Below are 23,487 nucleotides of genomic sequence, written 5' to 3'. Positions count from 1 at the left end.
AAGGTGATCCGTTAAAAATTGTCAGTAGAAGCATTGAACCATTTGATAACACTTTTCGAGATTCCTTTACAGAGTAGATATATAAAAGTATATATTTATTAGGTTAAAATAAAAAATCTAAGTTACAGAACACTTTAATGGGGAGACGTTTTCTGCCACATGTTCCTATGCACTGCAAGGAAACTAGACCAAAATTTTCCCAGGTTCTGTCCACGTCAACTGCATGCACTTATTAGTCACATCATTGTACATGCTCATTTGCTTTTGAGATCTATATTTGCAAGGGGAAAGATAACTACATTATTCATAAACTGTGTGTACAGTTTATACACTGTAATAGTGAAGTCATTCTCTGTTTTAACATGTTAGTGGGGATGTGTAGTACATTTCATTTGTTCTCTGGGTCCCTAGCCTGATACTTCCAGCATGTCATTTGAAAAATGACGTGAAAAACATGGAAAATAGAAAAGTCCTGTCCCATTTTGATTTTCTTGTGTCTTGATATCTGTATTGATACACTAAAGATTTAGAAGTGTTTTACTGCAAGGGAAATTACGTATGTATTTCTACATACACTTAAAGGATCACAGTGTCGATCTTTTATGTTGCATTTCTTAAAATAATAAATAATATTCTTGGACTGAAATCTCTGTGCATTTGTTCTCCATTTGCAAAGTGTGAAAGACAGTAGTAGTTAACCATACTGCAGTTTGAGAAACAATTTTTGGTGAGAAGCTAATATGATATGACATCATCAGAGTAAATTAATGAGATCATCAGGTAAATTAATAATTTTCACCTTCTTCCAAGAACTGAATGGAATACATAGGAGATGACAGATGCCTGCACACTGAACATTAAATCCAAAAAGAAACAGTTAATACATGCAAAGTACACAATAATTTGGGGTCTTGAAATAAACAGATTTTATACAAAACAACGAACTATGCTGTATAAACGCACACCAAGGTACATTTTGAGTCTTGGAGAACAATTGTAAATAGTAATTACAATATTTGGAGGTAAGTTTGCATAGCCCATCAAAAAGGAGCTGAGTTTGCTTTGAGAATTAATACAGCATATTCAGTTTTGTCATGGAACATTTTCCACCAATACTTCTTTAGAGGTTTAGTTCATTAATTGAGTTTTCTTCCAGTTACACAAATGTAATCTGGTGTCTCATAAATATGTGAAAATCAAAATAAAAACTCAAATTATCACTTCAGTGGAACTCAGCATAAAAAGAGACAGTTTGATTAATTTCATTGCATTTTCTTTAGAATTAAATAGTTGTGCTACATACTGTTTCTAATAGTATGCAAACAAATTAGTAATAGTCCTTATCATCAGAATATAAACACAACAGATTATTCTGTTCTACTAAAGGATTATGCTTTATGCAGTTTAGACAATCCTATGTTAGGAAATATATTCATAATTTCCTTTTTGGGGAAAAAAACAGAACAACAACAACAACAAACCCCATCTGATTTAAGCATTCTAGACATAATTCATGTAAGTGAAATTTCTAGGTCTGTACAGTTTAAAGTAGGTCTTCTCAGCTAGGCTCCATTATTGTATCAATCAGATTGGGTCACAGGGGGTGGGGGTGGGGGGTGGGGGAGGCGCGGGGCACAGGAATCATCCTGTTTCCTGAAGGAAATTTTCTCTCATAGAGCTGTATTTATACTGTTTTGTCTAGTACAGATTTGCTAGCACTATTTTTTCTCCTCCAGTAGGATTTTGAACTGACTTTCTTCATAAAGAATTATATCTTTTATTTTCATATTATACTCAGCAGCTGTTTTATCTTTTTATTTGTTTTGGGTTTTAATAACCATCAGGGAAAAGGACTGTTTTTGCTACTGGCATTTTTCTGCATGCTAATATGCTTTTGACTACATCTGGATCAATACTGAAGGAGAAAGAAAAACAAACAAAACCCAGCCGCGTTATCTCAAGTCCATTAAAAAATAATTTTGAATTTTCTTCCAACACTATTTCAGCAAATACACTTGCTGGCATGGATCCTTCCAAAAGAATACAAGTTAAGCAAATGTTGGAGAATACTGACTGACCGTAAATTTCAGATAAGTAATTGTGAAAAATCACATGATACCTGATACAAAGATTTTCAGTCACATAAACAGTAGGATGAAATCATTCAGTTCAGTTACACTGATTTAGTGATCGAGCATGTTTTAATACTCTGAAAATAAAGATTATTTGGTTGGGGTTTTTTGTTTGTTTGTTTTGTTGTTTTTTATTTAATTAATTGTAATACTTCAGTGCATGAAAACCACTTATATGTTCTTGTATTCCACTTTCATAGGCTTTCATGAACAAAAGTTTTCCACATGGTAACACCATCTACAAAATAAGTGAAATAAATAGACAACACTTAGGTGTTTTTTTATCAACAATTTTATTTGATACAAAATATTTTGTGTTAATACTCACTTTGTTCAGTGTCTGCTTCTGCCATTTCTCAGTTCTTACTCTTCCAGAAGCTACCTTTTTATTCCTTAGAACCTATTTGCAAGAACTCTGTTTGGAAGATTTAAAGAACAAAAAAAAATGGATAATTAAGGTGACTTTATTGTTATTTTACTTAGAGCTGTTCTGATATGATTCTTAGTACATTTGATAATGACAAGTTGTTTACTTCCAGTTTTCACTCTGGCAGACAGTGTGTCATTTTTGTTAAAAAGAGTAACACATAATTTTACCGTGAGACATTTTGCACACATTTGAGAAATTTTGAGAAATTTGAGAAAAATTTGAGAAATTCTGCTACAGAGTAGATTGGATCATCTTTATCTTTGCATTTAATTTAATCTAAAGAATTTTCTGTTTTGTGCATGCAGTTGCTAAGCATGTGCATTGTTTAATTTCTCCCTGCCACAAAGATGCATTGGGAAGAAAAAAAAAAATAGCACATTCAATGGGTTTGGGTTCCTTTTAAGTTTTTTCATCATTCACATAATGTATAGTATATAGAATTGAACCACGTAAGGGAAGCAGATATTGATCAAAGAACTTGTACAGTTTCACATCATTGTGAAAATGCATTTAGAACTTGCCTCCCCAGTGATGAGCCTCTAACATACACCGCGTTGTACTGTGTTCTTACAATTTGACAGGCAAAGCCAGTCAGGTAATGGTGTTTCAGTTTAAACTGAAGGTTCAATTGCTTCTCAGAAGGGGTTAAAGTTTAATGTTTTATTTACACGGCGGAAACCACCAGAAATGCCGAAGTATCAAAACACAGGTTCGGTGGGAGACATCTATATTAGCCATAAGGTGGCAGTGTGGCAACTATTTTTAGCTGAAGTGGAAAAAAAGGGAACGGTATCTCCTAGGCTGAGTTCCAAGGTACAAGAGTAACACAGCATGAGTTTCGCTGTTTAGGGGATATATATATATATGTGTGTGTGTATATGTATGTATATATATATATGTATATATAATATATATATATACCTAAAACAACGCAGGTTACTGGAAGATAAAATGTCCTGGGAGTTAAATCTACTTTTCCAATACCTGACTTCAAGCAAAGAAAGATTCTGGCAAGCTATAGAATAAATATGTAGAAATATGTTAAATATGCAGTCTACAAAATATTAATCAGAAGCAGGATGAGATGCTTAGCTATGAATGTGTTAAATGGTTTATACACATGACTTAAAAGAAGTTCATTATTTTCTTAGACAAATAACATTTCCTTAAAATATTAGGATAGCAATTGTATGCATGTGCATATACCCACATAGGTACACAAACACACACATGAAAAGAATTCCAAAAATAAAACACTTTCAATCATGCTGAAATTGTTAATTCACCAACAGCCTCCATCTGCTCCCCTTTTTCTATATCCTCTTAGCACCTTTCTTTGTTAAACACTAAAGGTTAGGCAAAAGAAATGTGGGAATGTTCAGTGCATTCTTCACTGGCTCCAAATGTCCATCATCCCAAAAGTGTCTCAAAATAAATCTTCAGAAGATGTGAAGTGTATCACCAAAATGCAAATCGAAGAGAGTTCAATGCCTGTTCTGTAACGTTTTCAATAGATTTGATCTCATTTCTGCAGTAAAACTACACTTGTAGAAAGCAGTTGAGCATTCCCAATCAATTCTGAATGTGCAGATGGATAATGAAAAATCTGGATCAGTACCAAATGTGCGATGCTGATAGAGACCACATATTTATATGAAATCTTTTCAAGCTAACATTCCTTCAAAAAAAATATCTACTATAAAGGAACATCTTCCAGAGATTTTCAACACAAACAATTCTGTTGGTTTGGAGTTGGAACTAGAAGGCCTTTACATCCTCCTAGATAATTAAAATAAGTGAAGACAAAAAAAAAAGAAAAAAAAATGAAAAGGATAAGTTAATGTTCAGAACTGAATGCATGAATACATTGTTTTCCCTTTTCTACAACACATTGCTGATAACCACTGGTGTTGCTATTTTAAGTCAAACCGTCATGCTCTAAAACCTAGTTCCAGCCCCAGATTTGCAGTGAATATTTTGCTTTTAATCCTGTGGATTAGCAGTTTTCTCACTCAACAGATTTATACAAATCACAAAGCTAGAAAAAGAAAATAAAAAATAAAAACAACCTACATTCATGATGACATATTTCTGTATTTAAGCACTTTTATGTGTGTTTATAAAGGCTTGCTAAATAGCTTTTCTATTACACAGGAATGTGAAAAATATTATATCTTCTTTAGAATTTCTTTTCATTCATGTCTTTTTTTTCTTTTTTTTTTCTAATGGTAATAGAAAACATAGGTATTTGCAAATATAGTAACTTTTCAGTTTCCTTAAAAAAAAACAAGCAAGCAAACAAAAATATGATGTACCCTAGCAGAGGAAAAATTGCAAGAGGTACATTTTCCCAGGGCTGAATAGATGTTGTCTTAAACTCCTAGAGGTTTCAGTAATAAATTTTCATCTCTCTGAGAAGCATTAGATGAAAAGAAAGTTAGAAATGGTTAATCATATGTTTCACCTATAGAATACTGGTGTTTCCTTATTAAATAATAATTCCTTGTTTCATCCGCTAAAGTAGTAAGCACAACATTTCAGGAAGTATTTTGAACATCCAGGAAAAAAGTAATGGCTAAAAAAAAATAAAAATAAAAGCTAAAATGAGATTGAAAGCCCCAACCAAATAACCAAAACCCCAAAAGCCCACCCTTTTGGTCACTTAGGATTAGAACTGATGAGAAATAAATTCAGTGATAAAAGGAAGGGGGGTGTTATTCACCAGCAATGTAGTGGGACATAAGCAACTCAGTGCTTCAGGTGTCTGAATTAAATGTTTAAAAGTAGACCATGTTGCTGTTATGTTTACACTGGGGTTTTGTCACTTCACAGGGGCAGTTTCTTCCCTCTTGAACTCTACAAATTACAAGTGAAAGCAGGTGGCAGACTGCTTGGCTAGTGTCCCTAAAGAATCAGGGCCTGGAGGTATGGGTCCTGTTGTGGTTTAACCCTGGCAGCAACCCAGCACCCCGCAGCCGCTCACTCACTGCCCCACCCTCACCCAGAGGGGTGGGGAGGAGAATCAGAAAGAAATGTAAAACTCGAGGGTTGAGATAAGAACAATTTAATAATATAAACAGAATTTTAAAAGGTAAAAACAACAATAACAATAATAATAATAACCATTATAATAGAAAGGTGGGGGAAAAGAATAAAATCCAAAGGGAAGGGAGAAGGGAAACCAAGTGATGCACAGTACAGCTGCTCACCACCCGCTGACCAATGCCCAGCCAGTCCCCCAGCAGCGATCCCCAGGCCCCAGCTAACATCCCAAGTTTTATATATTCAGCATGCCACCCCATGGTATGGAATACCTCTTTGGCTGGTTCAGATCAGCTGTCCTGGCTGTGCCCCCTCCCAGTCCTTTGTGCCCCTCCAGCCCTCTTGCTGGATATAAACATCATATATATATATATACATATAAACATATAAACATCACCCAGCAACAACCAAAACCATCAGTGTGTTATCAGCATTGTTCTCACATCAGAGCCAAACCCCAGCACTGTACTAGCTACTAAGAAGAAAGTTAACTCCATCCCAGCCCAAACCAGGACAGTCCCCAGACCATAAATAGCCTAAGGTTCTGAACTTTATCAGCCCACGGCTGGGGTGGATTGCTTCATGCAGCCCTTAAGCTGCTTCTTTTTGTGAAAGGTTTCTTGCAACCTTCACGTCGCTCAGTAGTGAACAGCTGTACACCCTGTGCGGGCGCCCAGGTGCTGGCAGTGGGTGCTGCAGGGGTGGCCTGTGTGAAAAGAGGTTGGCAGATGCACTGTGCTGGACACAGCTGGTTCCAGGCACTTCCAATGGGTCCACCAAAGGACACAGCTGAGCCCCTTCAAAAAGACAGTGGTCCCTGGGGGAAAACGTGTTTAAGAAAAGGAAAAAATGCTCAACAGTCAGAGGATAGAAAAATAGTGGGAAACATGGCAGTGAACACCAAGGGCAGAAAAAGGGAGGGAGGGGGTGGTCCAGGTGCCAAAGCAGAGATTGTCCTTCATCCTGTGAAGATAAGCACACACTGGCGTGGGGGAAAAGAGTGAGAAGGAAGCTGCAGCAGAAAGAAACTGTTGTGTCCTGAATACTTACCCCCACCCCTGACACACTGCCTGGGGCAACCAGAGGGGTCAGTAAAGAAAACTGGGAGGAAGAAAGGCATTGGTTTAAAGTTTGTCTTTGTTTCTCACCACCTGGATCTATTTTAATGGGCAATAGATTATTTTTCGCAAGATAAGTCTGTTTTGTCCATAACAGTAACTGGTAAATGATATCCCTGCCTTTAACCTCATGAGCTTTTTTCATCTTACTTTTTTCTCCTGCCCTGCAGAGAAGGGGGAGTAAGTGAGAAGCTCGGTGGACCTTTGGCTGTTTACCAAGGCTTAACACCACAACAGGCTCTCTTGTTTAAAGCCTAAGACTGTCAGTCTTACTGCTATAGGTTCCTTTGCTTTCACAGTTCTTCATCAGTTATACCCTCTCCTTTGCCTCTCTTTGTAAACTGTTAGGGTTAAAGGCATGTGTCCCAGCTCCTTGTGCAACTTGACCTACTTAAACAGCAATGTGTCACCTTCTAGATTTATATAGAAACGTAGATATGTCTCCATATTTTTTTGTTTCAAGTTCATTCAGATATTTCTTCTCATTTCACCCATATCTCTTGCTGCCTTCTCCTATAATCTTTATAACATGTGTCATGTCCTGCCAAGAAGGAAAGAGGAGTGACTCAGATTTGCTAATTCTCTTGGTTGGAAAAGGATATGCACCATACCTGAAGTCCATATATAAACAAAGACTTTTATTCCATAGTTAGGCTCATTAGTAAATAATTGGGCAGCAGAAAGGCTTATCACTTGCCATGCATATAAAAATTTATGCCTTGCATTACTTACTAGAAAAGGGTCAAAGAACAAGAGAAAAAGAGGAGGGGAAAGGGAAGAAGAGAGAAAGCTATCACCAGTTCTGGGTGCAGTGTCAGGCCTGCTTATGGGGGCTGTTTCTTGTAGGAATGCTTGTGCGTAAGTCCCTTCTTTTATTCTTATTCCCCAAAAAATGGAACCTGCCTTCCTCTTTTCTTATCCTTCAGTGTGGACCACCTCTTATTTAAATCAGCCTTGCTTGCCATGTTATTTATCAAACATGCTTCTTATAGGCATGGGGGCAAGTCTTTTTGGTCTTGAATTGAGTCAGTAGTCATGACCTCCCCCTGCCACATTTACCTTTCCCCTAGTTACTGCAGAAATCTACTGACTGCTATTTCTTGGGACATTATTCACCTTTCAGCAAGCCGTTCCTTCTTATCAGACTTTAGTTCCTCTTCAAGGTCATACAAAGTAAACTGTTGTTTGATCTTGTGAGTGTTTGAGACATTCCTTGAGTCTTTTAGACCTTCCCCAGACAGGCTCAGGGGATCCCCCTATTCCCTTAATGAGTTTTGTCTCCTGCTGTTGTTCAAACCCTTCTGAGCTTTCCTTGGTGTTAGTTTGTTTTTCCAGTTAGTCTCCAACACCGCATTAGGTCTTTCTTCATTTCTCTACTCTGTTTCTTTTGTGACTTTATTTTCTGCCTGTGTTTTTATAACAGCTTATTTAGAAGCTCATTTTTCCCACTGATAAACTATATACCTCTATTAAAAAAAAAAAAAAAAAAAAAGGAAGGATGAAAAAAGTTTTATTTTGAAAAAAAAATGTATGGAGAAAAAAGGAGAAAAAAGAAGACTCTTTTCTTGAGAGGGTTCACAAGAGAATTGAACTGTGGTCAACAGTGTTATATTCTTTTGCCTGGCTTTGGCAAACTTTGGGGTTTAGTCTTGGAAATTCAACTTTAAAGCTTGGTTCTCTTTTTGTGCACTCCTAGGCACCCTGTTGACATTCCTCTCTCCAAAGTCAGCAAAATCTGAAGGAAACCAGTGTTTGCAAGTGTATTCTCCCCTTCCCCATTGTTACACACAAGCATATAAGCAGACTGCAAAAGACTTTTTTGTACTATCATGTGTTTCGGGAACAGGTGTATCTGGGAAACCAGGGATGATAATAGGTGGCAGGAGTGCTATGACAAAAGAAGTAAAACAGAAGGGTTCCCAAGATGTGATCTTTCCTCTCTTTTGCCTACTCAGCACATTGGTGATTAAAGAAATTTCTTTTCTGAAGTCATGTCACTTGAACAAGTAGAATTCTGATGTGGGAAGCCTCCCCACCCTTTCCTGGTTGAATTTCATGCCATTGGTTGTTTTTAGACTGTACAAGAAATCAGTAAAGCATAGGGCCATGAACTGGACCACATCTCTTGCTGTTATCACACTCAAAGAGTCTTGTTCAAAACAAAAAAAAATAAAAAACCAAAACAAAGCAACCTCAGTATGGCAAAGAGAGGTATCGGGATAAGAAAAAGTGCAAGTTTGTTTGATTAATGATCTCAGACTATTTCTGTTCTTTTCAGAAAAGTGGTACTTACTTTCAGACTCTTTGCTGTCCTTTCTTCCTGCCTCCACAATTAAGAAGAAAAAAACCCATACTGAATAATTTAGTAATCACTTAACAAAGGTAATCTGGGTTCAACAACCTAACTATTTCAACATGGAGAAAACTAGCCCTGTAGAAATCCAATAAGCTTCTTACTTCACACATGTTCTTCAGTCCTCACTACTTGCCAGCCACCTATAAGACTGTTTAAACTTTTGGGGTTTTACACTTATCTTTACAATATGGCAAAATTAAAACATTCACAGGCTAGTCAGTGATCAGTAGTTAATCTGCTCTGCATTCTTTGTCTCTTCCCTCTACTCTGAAGTCCTAGTTTCTGTAAAATACATTTTTTAAGAAGCCTCAGCAATCTTTTACTTTCAAATATATGTAAGGGAATTGAACAATCTATTACTTTGAAATATATGTGACGGAATTGAATACTACCAGTATTGACTCAGAGTCTTCATGACACCACCAGTCATAAAATAATTGTTTTAATGTCTGCAAGGGAGTCCTCCACACTCCCAAGAATTATTGTGCCATTTCCAGAACAGTAACAATGGTCTCTTACTGGGGTTTTTTTGCAGTGAAACTCTTCTACTCTACTTTCAGTCCCAGGATGGATTCAAGAAAACAGTCTAACAGCACGCACATACTTCTCTAAGTTAACCTTTAAGGAGCCTTCTGAGTTGCCAGTTAGTCATGGACATTTGCCGGGCCCTAGTTTCATTGCTGCAGGATGGGGTACACACATGTACCTCTCCCTGAGGGAGGATGTTAGTCAAGATGTCTGGTGGAGTAATGATGAGTTCCTTACTAATGTTCCAGAGAGTGAAATCCAAAGATTAAGACTGGCACAAGTTTCTCCCAGCAGCATCAATAGGGGAAAAAAAAAAACCAAACAAAACAACCAACATTACTTAGCTGCAAGGAAAAAGGAAAGAAAGACGCTTTATAATAATTAATAGCAGGTGCAGAGGCTGTTGTGCAGGAAAAAGTGCTTGGTGAATCTGAATCATGTTATTCCAAAATATGTGAACCATCCCTCACTGTCCAAAATTTGAAGATCCTATGAATCTTAATAGCAAGGCATTCATCTAGGTCTGTAAACTAATAATGTGTCAGAGCAAGATCTCTCAGCCTCCATAAATGAATTGCAAGATGTGCTTCAAAAGTTTAGAATATTTCTATTATTTTGGTACTCTTACATTTTCTGTAATGTGTGTTGGAAGAGTGAAAAATGTGAAAAACAGTGAAAATCATCCTATCTTGAATTTAACACAAGTTTTGACAAGGGTTTTTTTTTCTATGATCTGGACACTATATTATGCTTGAGTGGACTAACTGCCATGAGCACGTTATCATCTTCTGAGGTAATCACACTACATTTTAATTTTGTTTGGGATGTTAATATGGAATGCTGTGGCCACCAAGCACATGCTTTGCCTGAGAAGACTTAGTCAGGTGATAGTATTATGTAGCATATTATTTTTCATGGGCAAATTAAACTCAAGTGTTTATCTCTGGATCCTTGAGAATCTAATGAACTACCCTGGGATCACACACAAGGCAACAGTGTAACTACAGTGATATATACAAAATCACATTTTAATTTCTTCAAATAAACAAATAAATGCAAATATTTTAGGGGAAAATTATTAGATTGGCTTTCTATTATAAGATTAACACTGAACCAGTTATATGTTTATGCAACTATACTTATACAGGGCTTAGCACTAGAGTAATTTAAACTACAAAGTAAATGGAATATATCACTATCTCCTTTTGAGGTAAATCAGTAGTATTTGTCCAGCCATTAGGTCTGTTCCTCTAACAATTCAGTGTAATTTGGGATATCGGCCGATACCATAATTAAAAAAATCAAAATGCTATCTTTATCTACTTCAGCAAAATTTATCTGCTTCAATCAAGTTTATAAAAGATACAGTTTTATGATTTTTTGGAAACTTCATTTGCCAAAGGAAGGGAATTACCTCCTGAAGCCATTAGCATGAGATGTGTATATGAAGATATGAAAATCTGAAAGATTTAAAAAAAACACCAGTAAAATAATTGACCTGGTATAATTTTTACCTGTTAGTGAGTAAGTGACTTTTGTATTTAAGTTCACTCACAAAACTAAGAAAGAAATTTTTCCAAGACGATTCCTAATAGTATGAATTATCAAGACAGTCTCTCTTACTGGGATAAGCACAATAATCACCCACCATGTCTCATTAGTCTTTTGTTGTCAAGGACAAGGTAATTTTCTGTAACTTCTTTATTTTTCTTCCTGGGATATAGGAGAAAACAAAGATGTAGGAATCAAATCATATCTTACCAAACCACCAAAAATGTTCAATAGCATATAAAATAAATTAATGGAATCAGAAAAAAATTAAGATTTGTCAATTAAAATTTATTATTTAGAATTACTCAATGCTCATTCCTATAAATGATTAGTTGTATTTTACTTTACAAAGAATTTCTCTTACAGTCTGCAGTTAATTTGTAATAACATAGTCTAAGAACCACCACCTTATTTACTGTATTTTGAGAAGTTCCCTTTCCTACTTCCCAAATTTCAAAACAATTTTTTTTTTTTTTAAGAAAAAGTGTTGTTCTCCAGTTCTGATTTGAAATACATTTTTTTTTGCTGATATTCTTCTAATTTGGCTGGATATCACTCAGTCAAGTCAATATATTTTCAGGTTCCAAACTGGGAAGGTTATTCTTTCCTGATCCTTTTTGTGTTTGATTCCACTCATTCACGGATAGAAAAAGTATTTTAAAACAACTGTTACCATGATATTTATTAAAAACAGATTTAGAAATACTAATAACATGAAAATTGTGTAGCAAAAATACTTAAAATAAATAAAGCTCAGACTAGTTTTGATAATTATATGGCAACTTTAAACTTTATAATTGATAATTTTTAGTACATTTTTAATACGTCACATAGCAAAGGGAAGATTACCAGCAATAAAAAATAATTTTAGGGACAAATCCTTTTTCCTTCTTAATTCAAAACTAATAAAGAAGTACCCAAATATAATCTTATGCCCATTTCCTTGAGAGACAACATTTTTGTGAGCAGCATTGTATCTTTACTTGTGTATCTGCAGTGAACATTGGCAGGAAAGAGAAAAGGAATCTATCCCCTAATGGTTAGGAATGCTTTATTATATTAGAAGCCCTACCTTGTATAATTTGCACTATAAGACAACTCTAATGAAGAAAAAATGGACCACTAATAATCTGACAACCACATTTATCCATAAAGAGGTTTAGTTTCATATCAGATCCCACCTTCAGGTCTATGAGACTCTACTATGATGGAAAGAATTCAAACAGTGGGAGAGAAATCTCCAGAACTTTTTTAATTTTTTTAAATTTTTTTTTTTAGATATCCAGTTAACAAGCACAGTTCTGTATCAATTTCCAGTTGCATAGTCACAAGTCTAACGAAGCAGCAGGATCACTTAGGAACATTATATTTTCTTCATTTTTTTAAAACATGTAGGCAGGGCCAAGAACAGTGTCTCATTTTAATCACCAGTCCAAAATAATCTGTAAATTAATAAATATCTGAGTAAAGATAGGGGTTATAACAATGCCAAAAGCATGCTGACCATAATCAGGTCATCTGCCAGCTCATCCATCTTATGTATTGTCTTTGGCAAATGCTAAATGCAAGATACCAAGAAAAATACCAAAAAAATCACTGCCCAGACTTCAAACCTTCACACCAACAGTCTTTTAGTCTGCATACAGGATAGTTTCTTCTTAGCTGGATGTTGCTTCCACACATTGTTGAATGGGTTTGTATGCTTCTCAGGATTTTTTCAAAGTCTGCCATGGTCGGAGTAGCCTTGGTTTTGTCAGGAGCCAGTCACAGGAAGGACCACTCCAGGTGCTGCCCTTCACTGTCTCCCTGATGAAGGAGGTTTTATAGATCTCCCATTGACTTGTGAAGGTGTTATCATTGTTTTCTGTCAATAAAAGTTTGCCTACATGCAGCATCTAACCAACTTAATCTACCATGAGACCTCAGCCCTTGATCTATATGCCTAGGCTTTTGCTGGATTTTGATGATTGTACCTCATAACCAAGAAAAGAAGAAAGAACTAATAATTGGATAGAAGAGCTTTCTAAATATCATTATCATTATGGTTTTTTTTGATATTCCTGAAAATAATTGCTTTTTGAATAATTCTTTTTAATCTGAATAAGCAAGAGATAAAAAAATGGGGGGGGGGGGGGCAGGAGGGGGAAGCACAACAACAACAAAAACGCAAGATAAAATAATCTGAAAAGGAACATTTCAGAGGCTCGCCTTGTCTTTTCCTGATTTCCGAAGGAACATTTTTGCTTTCCTTCTCACTGCATTTCCAAACTGTACAGCTATGTACTAGGAGACAATGGTGAGACTTTTCTCTTTCTGAGAGAAAAAATGAAAATATATATGTTAGAAAGAGATTATGAAAATGTTGGGTAATTAATCAAAAATAAGCAGAATTTGTAAATGTATTTTTATATCAGGGTATATCCACTCTCTATGTTTATTAGTCAAAGTACAACAGTTCTGGTTTTCCAGGAAAAGAGGTGAATGTCCAGATATGAATGAGTTAATTTTAAGTCATTCCTCAGTTATGTAAATGCATAAAATCTAGTGCTACTTTCTATTTTTATTACAATCGTGAGACTGTCACCATAATTGATTAATTTTGTGCCATTCTTTCCCACTGATCTCTTTGTCACAAGAATGAGCTATCACAGAATTTTAATGCTTAGTACATTTTAGTTTTCATAATGTGTTCTGATTCACATTATAGTGACAAAGGTTGGCACAAAATCAGACCATATTCATAACAAAGGCTGTAAAAAAAAATGCAGGAAACTATAGAATCCATCTTCATGACAATCTCAGAACAATGATAACAGAAAAATCACAAAACAAAACTCTTTATTCTTATGACAGTGTCGGTATTATAATATCACAATAATTCAAAATGCATTTCTTAACCTTTTTGATTGGATATATTAAATTCATTTTGCAGTATGGCTATCTTTCACAATATTTTAAACAGGACAGTAGGAGAAAAATTAGCGTCAAAATGTGCCTTGTTAGAAATAGTTGTTGTTTAATGGAAAATGCCATTTGGCTGCTCGATAATTCCTAAATCTACCACTGAGTTACTGGGGAGAGGAAGTGGGGACAGGCAGGGAAGAAGGAAAAATCAATAGTTCTTTTCCATAGAACCTTTACACCACAAACTAGTTGTTTATTTCTGGGTCTAATGTTAGTACAATTATTTGATAAACTGCTAATATGGTGAAACTGTGAGTATCAAATACAAGAAACCTTCCTTAAGTCAGAAATAATTGCCATTTATTAACGTTGTGGGTTGTGATGCTATGAATTATGCATTGTCCATGTTCCTAGGATTGTGAGCCAAGAACCAGTGGTGAATTTATTTGCAGTTCTCAAGGGTAAACTAAGTTATGTTCTTTAACACCAAACTCATTGGCTGCATACGATTCCTACACAGGTCTATCCTTCTGTCTAATGTTAGGTTTTCACTTAGCATCACATTTTTTCAGTCTCTGTAGGAATGAATACTATTACTAATATGCAAACAGACAGGAAAACAAACCTGGCTATGTTGTACTTTATTGTGAACAGGAAAAAAACAACCTGTTCAACAGCTTGATGGACAGATTATTGGATGATGAAAATATTTTCTAGTTCAACAATGAAAGAATAATCATAGATGCTTTAATTCAAAGGTCAGATCATATTTCTATTTTGAACAGTTTATATATTTGGCTGTGAACTCACATTTGACATACAACTCAAAGTTTTATTTTATCTTATTTTTCATATCTATTTCTGCAATTTAAGAGGAATAGGAGGGAATATAATTATAGTAATGTTTATTAATGTTTAGTATACTACAGTGTGATTTCAGAAAAAACACTAAAATATTTATGCATGTATGGGCTGTGTCTTGTCACCTGTGCTGCAATACTGCCCATAGAAGCTTGACATGTATTTAAATATTGCAGATTAGAAGCTAAGAAAGTATACTAGGGAATATACTAGGGAATACTCCATGCTTGCTTTTATATTCTAACCTTTGTCTCTGCTGTTACCCACTGTTGAAATCAGAGTATTTCAATATATGTGCTTTTGGTTTGACATGATACAGCTTCTCTAATAGCATCTAGGTACCAAGAAGAACACAGATTTTTGGAAGAGTGGTATAAAGAAAAAAGAAAAAAATACCAAACACACACACAAGCATTTCTTGTGATTTCCTGTTTCTATTGCAGTACATTTCCAGTAAGTAGTATAGTAAGAAACACTTTCCTGGCTCTGTCTAGGTTTGTACATTTGTAATACCATTGTTTTTCAACACTGAAAGGTTAGTGAAAAAAAAAATATCCTGTTCTTATAATCTGGAGAAAGGACTCTTCTTCATGGGATTAAGATTGAATGAAATGCCTTATTTAGTTCTCTGAACTCATAAATGTATGAGCATCTACTGCCTTGGGAGTCCGTGACCACTCCAGGAGAGGATTAAAGAGGTCTTGTTTACTGGAATAATTTTTTAGACCACAATTTCACTATTCAAAAAGAGAAATCAACATCCATTACTGAAGTCAGTGAATTTTAAAGCTCAGTTCCCAAACATTGAGGACCAAGAGCTATGCTCACGCATGGAGATGTTCACATGCTATTTAGGCAATTTCATTGTTCATCATCCATCTGGATTAAAGCTGAACACATCCTCCAAACAAAAACATCACAATCTTATCTGAAAACACACAAATATGCAATTGTTTTGGACTCAAATTAGTGGATATTAAGTTTATTACTATCCCAGTTGAATTGATCTCAGAAACAAAACCCAAACATCATAATCTTTAAACTCTATGTGTAGTTCCTGGAATTAACTCTTTACATTTGTCCGCAAATTTTTATCTCTTAGGGACATTGCTTTAAATGTTCAGAGAAAGCTGTGCAATTGTTGATGAAACTGTTAAGTGCACATACTAGATTTTCCAAAATATGCAGTCATTTATTAATATTTGACAACCTCATCCCCATTACGTTAAGACAAAATCAGTGTATCTGGAGGAGGAGTGCCTATGCAGTTGTTAACCCAGCAGAACCTGTTGGTATATATTGCATGCTCCTTTTTTGCATGTCTGGGTCTCTCTAATCAGGAGAAACATGGCTATGGGAGAAGAGAGGAAACAAGTATTTGTGGTTCTTCACAGTATTCCGTAAGCGAGATGTGTCCCTAGATTAAGGAGCCAGGAAGTGCCTGGTCCTACAGATTAGATTTGTACACTGGGTGTGCCTTAGTACTGCTAATGGAATGAAATGCTTCCATTGAAATAATTTGCCCTGGGACATGCTCTCATAATCTTCTTTTCATGATACTGTAATCCAGGAGTCCATTTTGTGAGGTTTGAACTATCCCTGCTAAGTGTTATTTTTCATTGATAAGGAGAGCATCAGAGTTTCTCCTACAGCATTAGGCATTTGCCTTCCATGACCACGACTGATTTGAGTGTCCACAAAAGGATTCCTGAACTTGGCCACTATCCAGGAATCTCAGCAGTGGCCACTTTCTTTCATCCTTCAGCAGCTGAATATCCAGGATTACCAACAACTGTTCAGAAACTTGAAAGCACCAGAGGGGAGTAAACCCATTCTGGTGCCAAGGTTCAAACTTCCACCACTGGATACCTGGCCAGTGTCATCAAACAGGTGCTGTCCTCCTAGACCACTGCAGTATGAGCTGCCACATGGGCTGAGGTGGTCTTTGTAGATTCACAGAGTGATGGAGGAGGGATGAGTGAGACCTGGTCAAAGGCCTGCCACCACTCCACCTTCTCCAGCCCCAAAAGAGGGATTTGCACATCCCAGGCAAGAAGCATAGCCCCAGTCTGAGAGAGGCGGGCCATACAACTACAGCCTTTCTGCAGCAGAAGGGAAAGCCGGCCAGGTGGCTGAGGAACTTCCAGCAGCAACTCTGTTTGGTGGCCCAAGAGCTCTTCAAAGGCAGAAGCCTGGCACTGCCAGCAGCAGCCCTTTTGCTGACACTGCCTGCTTCAACAACTATAAGGGTGTCTGTCCTGGTCGTGTGGGGACTGACACACCAGGCTGGTTGTAGGTGTGATGGACTGTATCCAAGTGTGCGTGAGTGTGGATGCCTTGAGCATTTTACCTTGCATCTAGCAAATTTTGCTTTGCTTCCATCAGAAGTAAAAGTCTTAGACAAATGAAAGTGAAAATGGTTTGTATCAGACTAGTTATCCCACTAGGTGACAACTGCAGGGAGATGGTCAGTTTGCTGTTCCCTGTCTGTGCTCCCTTCCTTGTGGAACTTGAACGTGTGTGATCCTTCCTCCTTGTACTGAAGAGTTTGTATTCTCAGCCTGAATAGTAATGGAGTGCAAAATGTGCTAATGGCATGAGAGCTCCAAATCCTTGCCATAGTGAGTGCCCTATTAAAACCAAAACCAAATTAACATTAAAATCTGTCTCCAGGTAAACCAAAGGGACGTGCTGCCAGGGATCACACTCGTGCAGGTGCAAACGGGCTCAAAAACAAGGGTCAGTTCTACAGCCCACCCTCTTCCCTACATTCAGGGAGGATGAGTCAGTTTGAGCTATCTCAGTGAGGTTGTCTGAAGTACAAGTGAAGGGAGAAGAAAACCATGTCTCAAAGAAAGCAAACGACCCATTTCTGTGGGTTTGCTTGTTATTTTTAGAAAGGCAGCTTTGAAATATTCTGTGGAGATATTTTACAAGCTATGAGAACATAGGATTGCTTTATGAAATTACAGCTTTCAAACCCTCTTGTGAGAAACTTTAGAAGTGCTACATGCTGTTATGTGTTATGTGCTAGCAATACTCTATCTTCTTCACTTTTAAGAATTGTTCAGTCTAAAACACGCTAGATTCCTTTTTCTTTTCTTTTCTTTTCTTTTCTTTTCTTTTCTTTTCTTTTCTTTTCTTTTCTTTTCTTTTCTTTTCTTTTCTTTTGCTTTCTTTTCTTTTCTTTTCTTTTCTTTTCCTTTCTTTTCTTTTCTTTTCTTTTCTTTTCTTTTCTTTTCTTTTCTTTTCTTTTCTTTTCTTTTCTTTTCTTTTCTTTTCTTTTCTTTTCTTTTCTTTTCTTTTCTTTTCTTTTCTTTTCTTTTCTTTTCCTTTTCTTTTCTTTTCTTTTCTTTTTTCTTTTTCTTTTTCTTTTTCTTTTTCTTTTTCTTTTTCTTTTTCTTTTTCTTTTTCTTTTTCTTTTTCTTTTTCTTTTTCTTTTTCTTTTTCTTTTTCTTTTTCTTTTTCTTTTTCTTTTTCTTTTTCTTTTTCTTTTTCTTTTTTTCTTTTTCTTTTTCCTCCCTGGGTAATCCAACCTAGAGAATCTGTTAACAAATCTCTTTGGAGCTTTTAGTATCAATGCTGATTTCCCTGTGTGCTCTAGAAAGGAAGTCCTGGGAGAGGACAATTGACTGGAGGATGCTGCTTGTGGGCCTTGAAAATGGCTAGTTACAGATTCTATGTGTGATGTGTCAGTACTGGTACCCATTACAAGAAGACTGATCAGTTGCTGTTTCTCAAAGCTCAACTTCAGCATTTCTAATGCCACCATCTAAGACCCTTCTTGAGGTAACAAAACTATACATTTTGCCAGTTAATCCACCTACCTTGCTAACTGTCTAAATATCTTCATATTCTATCATTTGCAGAAAAGAAGATGGAGACTCATTTTTCTTCTCATTTACCTGAGTTGGGCCTGTCCAAGTTATGTAGCTGTCAAATTCAATACTTTCTAGCTCCTTGTCACTATCACTATCAATTTTATTCACAACTGCAAAAGAATGTGCTAGGTTACTTGTGTGATCTTTCTTTTATTTATTCTTATGCTTTTCCTTTTTCCTTCTACAAAGCTTGATTCTATAATTTTTCCTTCAAAGACAGTCTCCACACTTGGACTCTTAATCTCTCTTCCCCTCCCTGCCTCCCCCCCCACCCCCCCACCCCCCCCCCCACTTCTTACTCTGTCTCATTACTTGCTTGATTTTGGGGAAGACTATCTTCATTTTTGTAGCAGTCACTGAATTTTGATAAACTTTTCTTGTGGTCATTTCCTTTCTCTAGAATTGTGCTGTTCTTGACCACCGTCGTCCAAGTTGGGAGTTCTATATTTGCTTTTTCCAACAGGCTTTTCACTTTTAATTCCATCCATACTTCCAGAGGGTGTCCTTGATCTATTGCTTGACTGACTCCTTGACCTGCAGCATTCATAATAGCAGTAGTGTATCTCACAGAGTTCCCCTCCAGCTATGCAGACCTATCATTTCAGTATAAGACTCTGCACTGTCTTCTGGATTAGTAGCTTGTCTTGAATACTGGGTGTTAGACACAGTCCTCCTCCTGAATGAGGATTCATAGACATCTCCACACATGTTTTGACTATAAAAAGCATAACCCTCCTGGTATCTACCTTGGCAATTTTCTCTCATATAATAATGATGACTGTCTATGCTTCTTGACCTTCTTTTGCCAAGGCCTTCGCTACATGCTCATGGTTTACTTACTTTAGTGGATGCAGTGCTTTCATGACTTAAGGAATCCTCTCTGGTTTTCTTGAGAGGTGCTGGTGTAATGAGTGATCAGCATCCTCTTCTTTCTTTACTCCTGTGTGTGCTACTATTTCTGTTTCTTAATCACCTCCTTTTAAGTTGACCCTTGCCACAATGCTCCTTTCTAGTCCATAGGCATGTCTGCCTTGACTGTGCTGTGAGGAGGATTGTGGACTCATGGACTTGCCTTTTCTGTACGGTCTGTGATTACAAGGAGAGCACACTGTCCCTTCCTGAAGAGAGGCTCCAGATCAAGTCCTGTGGAGACAGATCTTTCACTTTACATTTGTTCTTATCATATTTCTTCTTGATTGCAGAAGATGAGCAGCTTTTACACCTACCTACATTCTCTGAATATGTAGAGGAATATAGCAAAAAACTTCTGCTTGATTCACTGTCACTACAACTGTGAAACTGAGTTGGCTGCTGTTTCTTCATGTGTTCCCTTTCCTCTTCCCTGACTGACACTTCAGTGTCCAAAGACAGCTCAGCTTCTTCTGGTGTCTTCTCAGCTAATGGCTTAACAAATCCAACAACACCACAATTGTCCAAACAACAGTCACTGCTATTTAAGTCAGCATTATCCTGTAACTGACTTTACTGTTCAGTTCTCTTCACAGCAAAGTCCTAAGCAAAAATTCCTGAAACCTCTAGAGAACTGACTGTTGCATGAACCTCTCCGTCCTGAAACGGAACGTGATAGCCCTGGAGTTTCATCACCCAAGGGGGATTGATCAGTATCAGTCACAGATGAACTATGTTCATGAGGATGTAGTTCTTGAGAATCTGACTTATACAGAGATTTTAATAATTGATGAATCTGAACCACTTTCTTCATCATACAATGGAGCGTAAGAGTCATATTTGGCATGCTGATCATACACTTCTAATTTAAAAAGGCAGATGGCAAGACTGACACATTCAGCTGAGGTATAGTGTTCCCATATTATGGGGTTATGGTAGGGAAATCTCCAAGCATCAGGGCTGGCAAAACAGCCATTTTCTGAAGGCCTGAGTATGTACTCCTTGAAGTAATCTTCATTATGAATTCTGTGGAAAATAGAACAGGAAAACTGCTTGCAGAGCAAGCAGTTTGCTTTTATTTTTGACCACTCCTGGAAGAAACAGAAACAGAATCCGTGCAAGCAGTGATCCAGATAGCCAACACTGTCAAATCTGTCCAAGTGTATGAGGCTTTAGAATCAGGAGATATTCATTTAAAGTCACCAGATATACTGGTTTTGGCTGGGATAGAGTTGCATTTCTTCATAGTATCTCCTGTGATGCTGTTTTGGTTTTGTGGTGAAAACTGTGATTAACACCAGCATGGTTTAGTTACTGCTGAACAGTGCTTACACACCCCAAGGCTTTTCCTGCATCTTAGACTGCCCTGCCAGCAAGTAGGCTGGGAGTGCACAAGAAGCTGGGAGAGAGCACAGCTGGTACAGCTGACCTCAAAAAATCAAGCCATATCCCATACCATATGATTTCATGCTCAGCAGTAAAAGCTGTGAGAAGAATGAAGTAAGGGATGTTTCAAGTTACAGCATTTGTATTCCCAAGTAACTGTTGCACTTGATGGACCTCTGCTTTCCTGGAGACATCTGAACACATGCCTGCTGATGGGAAGTAGTGAATTAATTCCTTATTTTACTGCTTTCACATGGAGCTCTTGCTTTATTTATTAAACTGTCTTTATCACAACCCACAAATCTTCTCACTTTTACCTTTATAGTTCTCTCCCCCATCCTGCTGGGGGTGTGTGGGAGGGTGGGGTGTAAGTAAGGAGTTGTGTGGTACTTAGTTGCCAGCCAGACTTAACCCACAGCAGTCATAGAATGGTTTTGGTTGGAAGGAACCTTAAAGATCATCTAGTTCTAAACCCTCTGCCGTGTTTAATGATACCTTCCACTAGATCAGGTCGCTCAAAACTTCATCCAACCTGGCCTTGAACACTCCCAGGGATGGGGCATGCACAACTTCTCCAGGCAACCTGTTCCAGTGTCTCACCACTCTCACAGTAAAGAATTTCTTCATAATATCCAATCTAAGTCTACCTTTTTATGTTTAAAACTGTTGGCCCTCATCCTATCACTACACTCCCTGATAAAGAGTTCCTCCCCATCTTTCCTTTAGACCCCTTTAAAGTTCTCGAAGGCTACTATAAGGTCCTCTCAAAGTCTTCTCTAGGCTAAAATGCCTCAACTCTTCCAGTCTCTCATGATAAGGGAGGGGCTTCAGCCCCCTGATCATCTGCAGGCCCTCTTCTGCCTCCTCCAGTCTCTTGACATCCTTTTCAACTTACTTGTGTTAGCTTAGGGTAAAATGTTGCTACCCACTGCAAGCTCCTTAGCTGCTGAAGTCATGTTCTTCAAAAGAAAGATACAGAAAGATCATTACTCTTCCACAGAGAAAAGGAAATATTAAACTCTAGACAAATAAATCCATGACCATTTTCTTTAAGGTCAAAAAAGCCAGCATTAACCAGTGCTGAAAGAATATATAAAAAAAAAAAAAAGACACAACACAATACTGAGTACTTTGTGTGGTTTCTCTGCAGACCACTTGAGAAGTGTAGGTGTCATGTGTAAAATTTATCCCAGCACAGAAAGGAATCTCATTAGCCTTCACTAAGGGCAGAACTGTCTTTTCTCCTCCATTTGTAAGTGAGGGGCCTCACATACAGCACCACTTACACCAGTGGAACATAGGAGTCTGTAGGATCATGTATTCACTAGTGTACTGTTCCCTTACAACACAAACATGATAGAAACACAGCAACTGATACCTCTTCCCCCTCAAAATACTGACATTCTTTCCATCCTTAGAAGCCCAGTTTGAGAGTTGTGATTTTTCTTTCTGACTACTGAAGAACCTCTTTTTTAGTTTTCTTTTCTATGTTTCTTTTCTTACTGATGCTGTTTCCTCCACTGTGCGTTTTTCCTCTCTCAAGGTTCAGCAGCTGTTCCCTTGCTGCAGACTCTCTGCACAGCTCTCTGCAAAAGGATAAGGCACATGAAAAACTAGCTGAAAGTGGTTCTTCTGGGTAGTTCTGCTGGCAGTCAGCATGCTGTAGCTTCTACTCAGTGGTGTTTCTACACCGCTCAAACAGTATCACGGAATAAGAATGTATCTTCACAGAATAAAATGTGTTGAACATGAACAAGAAAAGCAACAGAAGGACATAGTAAAGCTTAAGGTTCAGAGGTCAGACAACAGTCTGATCTAGGAACTTTGGAAGTACTGGCAGAACCAGATAGATGAGGTGATAGGGGGTGCTCCTGCATCAAGCTCCTTACCCTGTGACCCCACGACAAACCAAGTTCTGCTGACTCCAAGGTAAATTGCTACTAGTACATAACATGCTGTGATTTACCTGATTTATACATGCAAGGAGTATTTTTTGAACTGTTCAAGCAATTCCAGGTCTTTGTTTTGCATTGAAATCAGGCTCTTAAATATTGCAAGTTTTAAGTGGAACTTGAATCATGCGGGTATATGTGAAAACTACAGGCAGGGCTTGTTCTTTCTTCCCCATTCTTAAATGGCTATTTTGAAGTGGTTCAGTAAGATTCTGATTAACATCCCCTGAGGCACATTTCCAAAAGAGACCAACCTTTACATATTAAAAATATAAGAACAGTTAGTTCCATCCTTCAAGAAAAAAACCCAAGTATTTGGACTAAAGTACCAGTCTCAAAGTTCTGCTGGGCCTGTACTGTTCATATAGTTCTGCTGGGCCTGTACTGTTCATATACCTTCTGCCTCTGCTTTGCTGGTCCAACAATGCTGGCTGCTA

General features: G+C 37.3%; 1 pseudogene; it reads right to left on the bottom strand.

Annotated features, from left to right (window-relative positions):
* Positions 1 to 6,195: 6,195 nt before the first annotated feature.
* On the bottom strand, positions 6,196 to 23,052 carry LOC102048332 (E3 ubiquitin-protein ligase Topors-like; annotated as a pseudogene).
* Positions 23,053 to 23,487: the final 435 nt, after the last annotated feature.

Source organism: Falco cherrug, chromosome Z (assembly GCF_023634085.1).
Source record: "Falco cherrug isolate bFalChe1 chromosome Z, bFalChe1.pri, whole genome shotgun sequence".
NCBI lineage: Eukaryota > Metazoa > Chordata > Aves > Falconiformes > Falconidae > Falco > Falco cherrug.
This window is presented reverse-complemented; position numbering and strand designations above follow the sequence as displayed.